Source organism: Etheostoma cragini, chromosome 19 (assembly GCF_013103735.1).
Source record: "Etheostoma cragini isolate CJK2018 chromosome 19, CSU_Ecrag_1.0, whole genome shotgun sequence".
NCBI lineage: Eukaryota > Metazoa > Chordata > Actinopteri > Perciformes > Percidae > Etheostoma > Etheostoma cragini.
In genome coordinates, this window is record NC_048425.1 from 1,670,592 (window position 1) to 1,677,640 (window position 7,049).

At 40.3% G+C, this 7,049-nt stretch overlaps 1 protein-coding gene and 3 long non-coding RNA genes across 7 annotated transcripts in view; 3 read left to right on the top strand and 1 right to left on the bottom strand.

Annotated features, from left to right (window-relative positions):
• Positions 1-7,049, bottom strand: part of LOC117962052 — a 68,168-nt gene that overhangs the window by 36,199 nt on the left and 24,920 nt on the right. The gene's annotated exons all lie outside the window — the stretch shown is intronic.
• Positions 4,013-7,049, top strand: part of LOC117962065 — a 19,807-nt gene continuing 16,770 nt past the window's right edge. The window contains exon 1 of the long non-coding RNA XR_004660562.1: positions 4,013-4,146. This is a non-coding gene — a long non-coding RNA (uncharacterized LOC117962065). The remainder of the gene's footprint in view (positions 4,147-7,049) is intronic.
• Positions 4,300-7,049, top strand: part of LOC117962060 — an 11,559-nt gene continuing 8,809 nt past the window's right edge. Inside the window, exons 1-2 of one of the 2 annotated variants that reach the window (XR_004660556.1) lie at positions 4,300-4,397; positions 6,171-6,346. This is a non-coding gene — a long non-coding RNA (uncharacterized LOC117962060). The remainder of the gene's footprint in view (positions 4,398-6,170; positions 6,347-7,049) is intronic. The other variant, XR_004660555.1, reaches the window with a different exon arrangement.
• LOC117962063 overlaps positions 6,920-7,049 on the top strand; it is a 4,078-nt gene continuing 3,948 nt past the window's right edge. Inside the window, exon 1 of the long non-coding RNA XR_004660560.1 lies at positions 6,920-7,006. This is a non-coding gene — a long non-coding RNA (uncharacterized LOC117962063). The remainder of the gene's footprint in view (positions 7,007-7,049) is intronic.

A 7,049-nucleotide genomic window follows, 5' to 3' on the forward strand; every position in this document is an offset into this window, starting at 1 on the left:
CAGGACAGAGAGAGGACATATACAGTCTGGTGGTACTTCTTCCTCTGTGGTACTTATTACACATGACTGACAATAAGCGGTGAGCGTCTTTCTGGTTAGTCAGAGAAAAGCTGCAGAAAGTTAGAGGTGGGTCTGGGATGGGGGTGTAGTCTTTGTGATACCCCGTATATAGATGTATGTATATTTTGAATTACCATCTGTGTTTTCCTTCGGGTAGGTTAATTAAAGGTATTTCCAGCGTTCATTGGTGCAAAAATGAAAACAAAATGCAGGAAGTCTGTGATGCTCAAAAGGACAGACCCCCCCCCCCCCCCCCCCCCCCCCCCCCCCCCCTTAGATCCATCTGGTCCATATATTTATATAGCCTGCAGTATACCTGCTGAAACACGTTATTACACACCACAGCCAAGACGTGTTAGACAGTCCACATTGTCTGCTTTGACTAGAAGCAGCTTTAAGAGAGTAGGAGGTATTTACCAGCTTTCAGGCTGAAATGCCAGCACTGGGATTCAGGCTGAATGCTTCTGAATAATAGTTGGAAATTTCCCAACGTTTTGGATATTTGCATGATCAGGAGAAGGCGGAAGGGAAACAAAGAAATGCAAATTCATCAGGCTGACTGGTTTTCAACAACACACATATTCAGACTTCTACCAGATGAATCGGTTTCATAAATACATAAGTTACTATCTGGATCAGCTCACATCACTAAGGTGTTCAAACTGAAACATGTTGACATCATTCCCATTTAATCACCTGGACAATACACTTCATATAACTAATAACATTAATAACTAGTACTGGTATTTATTATGTAATCATTTTGTAATAGCAGAACAAATCTGTGTTTAATATCAGAATCAAATAGGTCATTGAGTTTTATTAATAAACTTATGTTGGAACATCTGAAAGACTTTAGAAAGCAGAGACAAGGACAGCATCAGCTGTTTGAGTCCTTACCTTGAGTTGATCCTTCACACAGAGCCTCAGCTGGACTGGTAAGAACTCCTAAAAACAGCCCGGTCACTACAACTACCAGATAAGGAGCCTGGTCCAGACCGGGAGAGGGACACTGGCAGAAGACACGTCCTCAAGAACAACTTTAACCACAATCCCCCAAAGTGGATAAAAACAGGAAGAAAGTCCAATCATGTGGAGTCTCTGTCCGGTAGACAGCAGCTGGACTCCAGCAGTAACAGTGGTGATGGGGAGACTGAGATACTGTCTTGCTGTTATAATATCACTGGCGGTAGAACCACGCCTCCAGCCGGTATAAAAGCGTCCATCACCATGGATGAGAGACACAGAAGAAGAGTGAAGTGACTATGAGAGGTCGTTTTCTCCCAGCATCTCATTAATCAGAACCCCGTCACTCTTAGCGTCATAACGTTTTGGACATGAGCAGAAATCTTGCCCAAACATCTGAAATTGTATAGTCCAGGTGTTTATTAGTGAATTAAAATTAATAATGAATCATTGAGGTGAATAATTGTCATGGAGGTTACATCCCAACAACAGAGGAGGGGAGAGGAAATGATGCCTGGGCTACATGTGCTGACTCAGATATTCTTACAGAGACAAGTCCATCTAAAGGAGAATAAATACAAAGCAATGCCTAAGATCCTAATTACAATGTATTCCATTGTGTGCTTATATTTGGATTGTATTGTTTCCTTTTACAAGATATCTCAGGCATGTTGATCCATAACAAGCTAGAAATAGGTGTATAAAGAGGCACCAAAATGCAGGAAATGAAGTGTTTAATGCTAAAAAAAGATTCTGGTGGTGGAACTGTTTTGTTGATTGTGTGTTGGTTCGTTAAGAGTTTAGGAAAGTTCTTATAAAAACACACAAAATAGATTCATAACGAATCATTGGTGTGTGTTTGTGTGTGTTTGTGTAGGGTGATGCTGGGTGTGTGTAGATGAAATGCTGCTGGATGTGGTGCCTACAGTGTGGGGGTGTCGGGGTGGGGGTGTTTTGTATTTGTTTATCTCACGCTCCACATTATGTGGACACGCCCCTCCTGCTGCTCAAGGTCTTTTTTTGGAATTGAGTTAAAAGTATATTGTTCTCAAAATCATTGCTCAGTCATGACAGGAACCCCTAGACATGGCTATACAATATTTCCTCTTTCAATAACTAATCATTTTATCATAAAAAGGAGCTCATGATAGAAATGCATTCTGTGAGAGCTTTCAAACTTAAAATTAGGAGCAAATCCTAAAATAAAGGTAATTAAAAACCGTTTAGTGTGTACATTGGTATACTTATGTAACCTTAAAGTTAACGTTAGGGTTGAAAACATTTCCACACACTTATACTACATTTTGGAAAAGTTTTTTTTCTCAACCTGTTATTTTGGAAACATAAGGATGACTTGTTTCCCTTTAAATCTTAAAAGCTCCAATAACAAACAAATTAAATTTAGATTATGTAAATATATGAGTTTCCCCTGATAAAATATCCCCTTAAACTGTTGTCAATACTAAACAAAAACATGTCACGGATCATTGTATATTAATTATTAACAATGACACAGCCACCAGAGATGAACCACCACCAGTAGTTTCTGACTGCTGCGTCCTGTGTTGCACGGCCAGTCCGTCTCAGAGACAGCCAGAGGTGGACATGTTGTGGAGACAATACAGGCCGGTGTCATGCTTCACGCTCCCGGTGGTTTCTACTGGACATTTGGTCTTTTAAGCCCAGTTCAGACTGGATTTGTGAATGATGTACATGTCTTGTGTCTGTTGGTTTGTTGTGGGTCAGACTGGTTAAACGAAGAAAAGAAATAGAAAATGGAAGGAGATGTTTGGGTTGTTTTCTATCTCTTTAAATTAAAACACTTAAGGCGACCCCATGCTGGCTCTTCTACCTCTGGTTCTTCACATAGTTAATAGTTTACGTTATGATATGTGGGCTACTGGAGAACCATGGTAATCTGGATTTTATAATACTGATTACTTCCCATCTCTGTGGTTCATGGCATAGCAGGGCACTGCAGGGTGTAACAGGGCATCATAGGACGTAGCAGGACGTAGCAGGACCAAGGCGACAGCTGCAACCATGAGTTTGGTGCCTCCTTAATCTAAAGACACATGCTCTGGAGAGTTATTCTACTATGTATAACTATGTTAGTAACTGGGACATGGATGCACACAAATGGAAAGATAAAGGAGAGACGAGCTCAGTGTGTCGGAGGAAGTTTAACCACAGCTTTTAGTCCCCGCCCCCTGCCCACAGTTAATTTCAGATCAGTTATGACTCCTACTTCCTCAGTTGAACAACTCTACTAACTGGCTCCATCTGGTGACAGAACTACATCCCTGTACCTCATCTAGATACTTAATGAGCAAACTGCACGTGGTCTAGAAGGATCTGTGTGTGAGCTAAACGTCAGCTGTAACTAAACATCGAGAGACAACAATCTTCATCCTGTCTTAACCCTTGTCAGGTGTTTTCAATATTTGCTAAAAATTATGCTATTTATTATTTCCTCTAACTCAACCTCAAACCAAACATCCACAAACATCTGTTTGTAATTTTAGATATCTAATATTAAAGTATGACTATGGTAAGACTTATATTGCAGATATGTACTGTATACAGTATGTATGTTGATTCTGGATAGGAAGAATGTCATTGTGGAGATCTAAAATGTTCTTTTTGACTAAGAACAATTGAATTATGGATATCTGTAATAAATATCCAGTCCAGCTAATAAACGTTACCAGAAACATTTTTTAAAGCGGGGGTGTCAAACTCCTTTTTCCCTGATTTGGTCTCAAGGGGGCCGGACCAGTAAACCTCCAAAAAGATCAGAAACTTCTTCTGCCACAGAGTTCCTTCAGCTTGATGTTGGCAAACACAAGTGTCTTCTGCTTCTATTGTAGAAAAGTTAAATAATGTTACGGACCCAGGAGAGAGGGGTAATGTTCTGAGAAACAAATCTGAGTTTACAGATTAAAGTCGTAAAGTTACAGAGAAAAGACCTTTAATATTATCTGAGATTAAAGTAGTACATTTAGAATTTGAATGAATTATTTCTCTGCTATTTTCACACTTTACAAAGTCATCCAGGGGGTCTGATTGGACCCTTTGGTGGGCCGGTTCTGGCCCACGGGCCATATGTTTAACACCCCTGTTTTAAAGATTTAAAGAGATCTTAAATTAAGTTGTGACAAGTACAATCAAAGGTGTAAATATCCTGACATACACAGCCTCTGGCTAAGATTGTTACTGTGCACTGTGTGAGCATGTCTTCTACCTATGGCCCCACCCCCATCCTCGTGATGTGCTGAGGTAAACAGTGTTGACAGCTGAGAACTAAACAGACCAGACCAGACCAGACTACCAGACACACCACAGCTCGCTGCTCGCTCTTCTTCACACACGTAAGTAACTAAAACATATTTAATGATTCCCATGCTGGGTTTTAACTGGGGGACATGTACTTTGATATCTGCTCTGGGACACTTACTGCAGATTAGAACATGTGGTCTTTATTGAACTATAATTTTATTGAACCTGAAAAGCTTCCTCCAGGTGTTCCTCTTGTGATTCAGATGATTAAAGACAGGGTTCAGAGGTGTTTGGTTTTAAGTTTCTTCTTTAGTTTTTATGATCCATATTTTAGTTGATGCGTAGTTTCTTTAGAGAGAAGAAGAGGAAGTGCTCTGAGAGTTTTGGGCAACAAAGGAGTGCAGCTTTACCGGGATGACTTGTTAGTATTCAACGGCCAGTAGTCTAATGTACTGGTGTGTGTGTGTGTGTGTGTGTGTGTGTGACATGTTTGAGCATCAAACAGCATCAACTTCATTTCCTGTTTTGAAAACACTTTTATCAGCCAATTTACGTTGGAAATTAATTTTTTATTTTTTGTGTAGAAAATACCACAGATGACAATTCAATGAAGGCTATAACAAAAATATAACGGAAAGTATGTTGTTGCGTGTCATCGGCCGTTTTTAAGGGTGTATTAACATCTTGGAGCTTTCTTCTTGGGTATAGGCCTACTAAACTACTACTATAAACCATACCTGCGTAGATCACGTAGACTACGTGACACTGACTACTGACACTGTCACTGACTACGTGACACGGCGCATTAGGCCACCTAAGGGGGAAAAGATACAATTACAAGAAAGTCGTAATTGTAGGATACACATTAACTTTTTTTTTTAATGATATTTTATGTGTTTTGTGCAATCCATCTTTTTTTTTTTTAAGATTATTTTTCTGGGCATTTTAGGCCTTTATTTGGTAGGACAGTTGAGGATGTGAAAGAGGAGAGAGAGGGGGAGTGACATGCAGCAAAGGGCCACAGGCTGGATTCGAACCCAGGCCGGCTGCGTCGAGGAGTAAACCCTCTATATATGGGCACCCGCTCTACCCACTGAGCTATCTGGGTGCCCAATCCATCTCTTTTTAACTTTTTCAAAAATGTGTCCACATGTAACATGTTCAGACATAATCTGACCTGTTGCTGATGTAATAGATTACTGTTCATTTGTTAAGACTTATGAAGCAAATGTGCTTTAGGAAGCAGAAAATGAGAAATGGACTCCTCATGCTGGGAATCTGGTCACTTAAATTCTCATTGTTCTTTGTATCTCATTACCTCTTTTATTGTTATTATCTTGTTATTGACCACACACAGCCTCTGGCTGAGAATGTTACTGTACAATGCGTGTGCGCATGTCTTCTAGTGGTCCCCCCCCTCCATCCTCGTGATGATCTGAGGTGAACAGTGTTATACAACAACAACACTACAAATCCTTCTAAGTGCACGCCTTTAAATGATGCCATATACCGTGCTGTTGTGTAGAGAAGAAGTTGAGACACTCATCAGAACCAGTTCATCAGGTTACTAGTACACCTTGTACTGCTAGATTCCCAGAAACAATACTGATGACATGAACTTCATGCCTTTACAGCTCTATGACCAGGAACAGAGTTGTGTCTGTTTTGTTCTTCTCTGCTTGAATGAATGTGTTGATGTTGATGGTATTTAGGTGAGAAGAAGAAGAAACTTTGTGTTTCTCCTTGGGAGTAATTAGTGTTGGACAAGGGTTAGCATTATCATATTTTTGGTGTACATAGAATGTTGACCAGATCAATTTAAGAAAATTAAAATTAAAATGTGTAACAAAGTTCTTCCTTTGCAGCGCAGTCTGACCATGCTATATAAGTTCGGAGGGGGACTATGTTCGTGATTCAGATGCAGCCAGAAATCAGTTCAGAGGGAACTCTGCCTCTCCTGCTCGTCCTCGTCCACGCTCTTGGGGAGAAGTTCCTGGTTCCTGGGTACAGCTGACAAACGCCTACAAGCAGACATGAACAGGTATGAAGTGGTCTTCAGACCCTTCACTTGACATTAAACTCAAGTTTGTCCCAAGTCGTCTGATCATCATTGAAATGTTCTGACTCCTGTGGTAAATGGAATGGGACCTGATTTACCAGAAGCACATGACTTCAGTGTTTAATTTAATATCTTATTACAATTATCCACACAATAACCATCTGCAGTTAATACAGTTGAACTGCAAAATGTAGGCTATATTATATGTGAACATTATGATGATTAATGTTATGATGATCAAAGATATATAGCCTGTACATGATGTGGCTGCACTGTTACGGATAAACAAAGGTCTAATTAAAACAAAAATCATTGGAGAAGGAGTACAATGTCAGAGTTTGGAATGAAAACAAGGAAGCTGGTGAAGTCTGTTAGAAACGGTTAAACAGCTTTTAGTTTCCGCCTCAGCTTTATCTCTCAGGTCACCTCAGGTCATAATAGTAAACTGACTCAAACTTCCTCGTTCTCCTTCAGTGGAAAACTCTACTAACTGGCACCATCTTGTGACAGAAATACATCACTGTAGCTGCTTATTGTCAGTCATGTACCACAGAGGAAGAAGTATCACCAGACTGTATATGTCCTCTCTCTGTCCTGTAATAAGTGGACTCTGAGCTCATGTGTTGGTGTCTCTTCACCTCTGTCTCCTCTCACAGGGAGAAGATGGTCTGCAGCATCCTGCTGC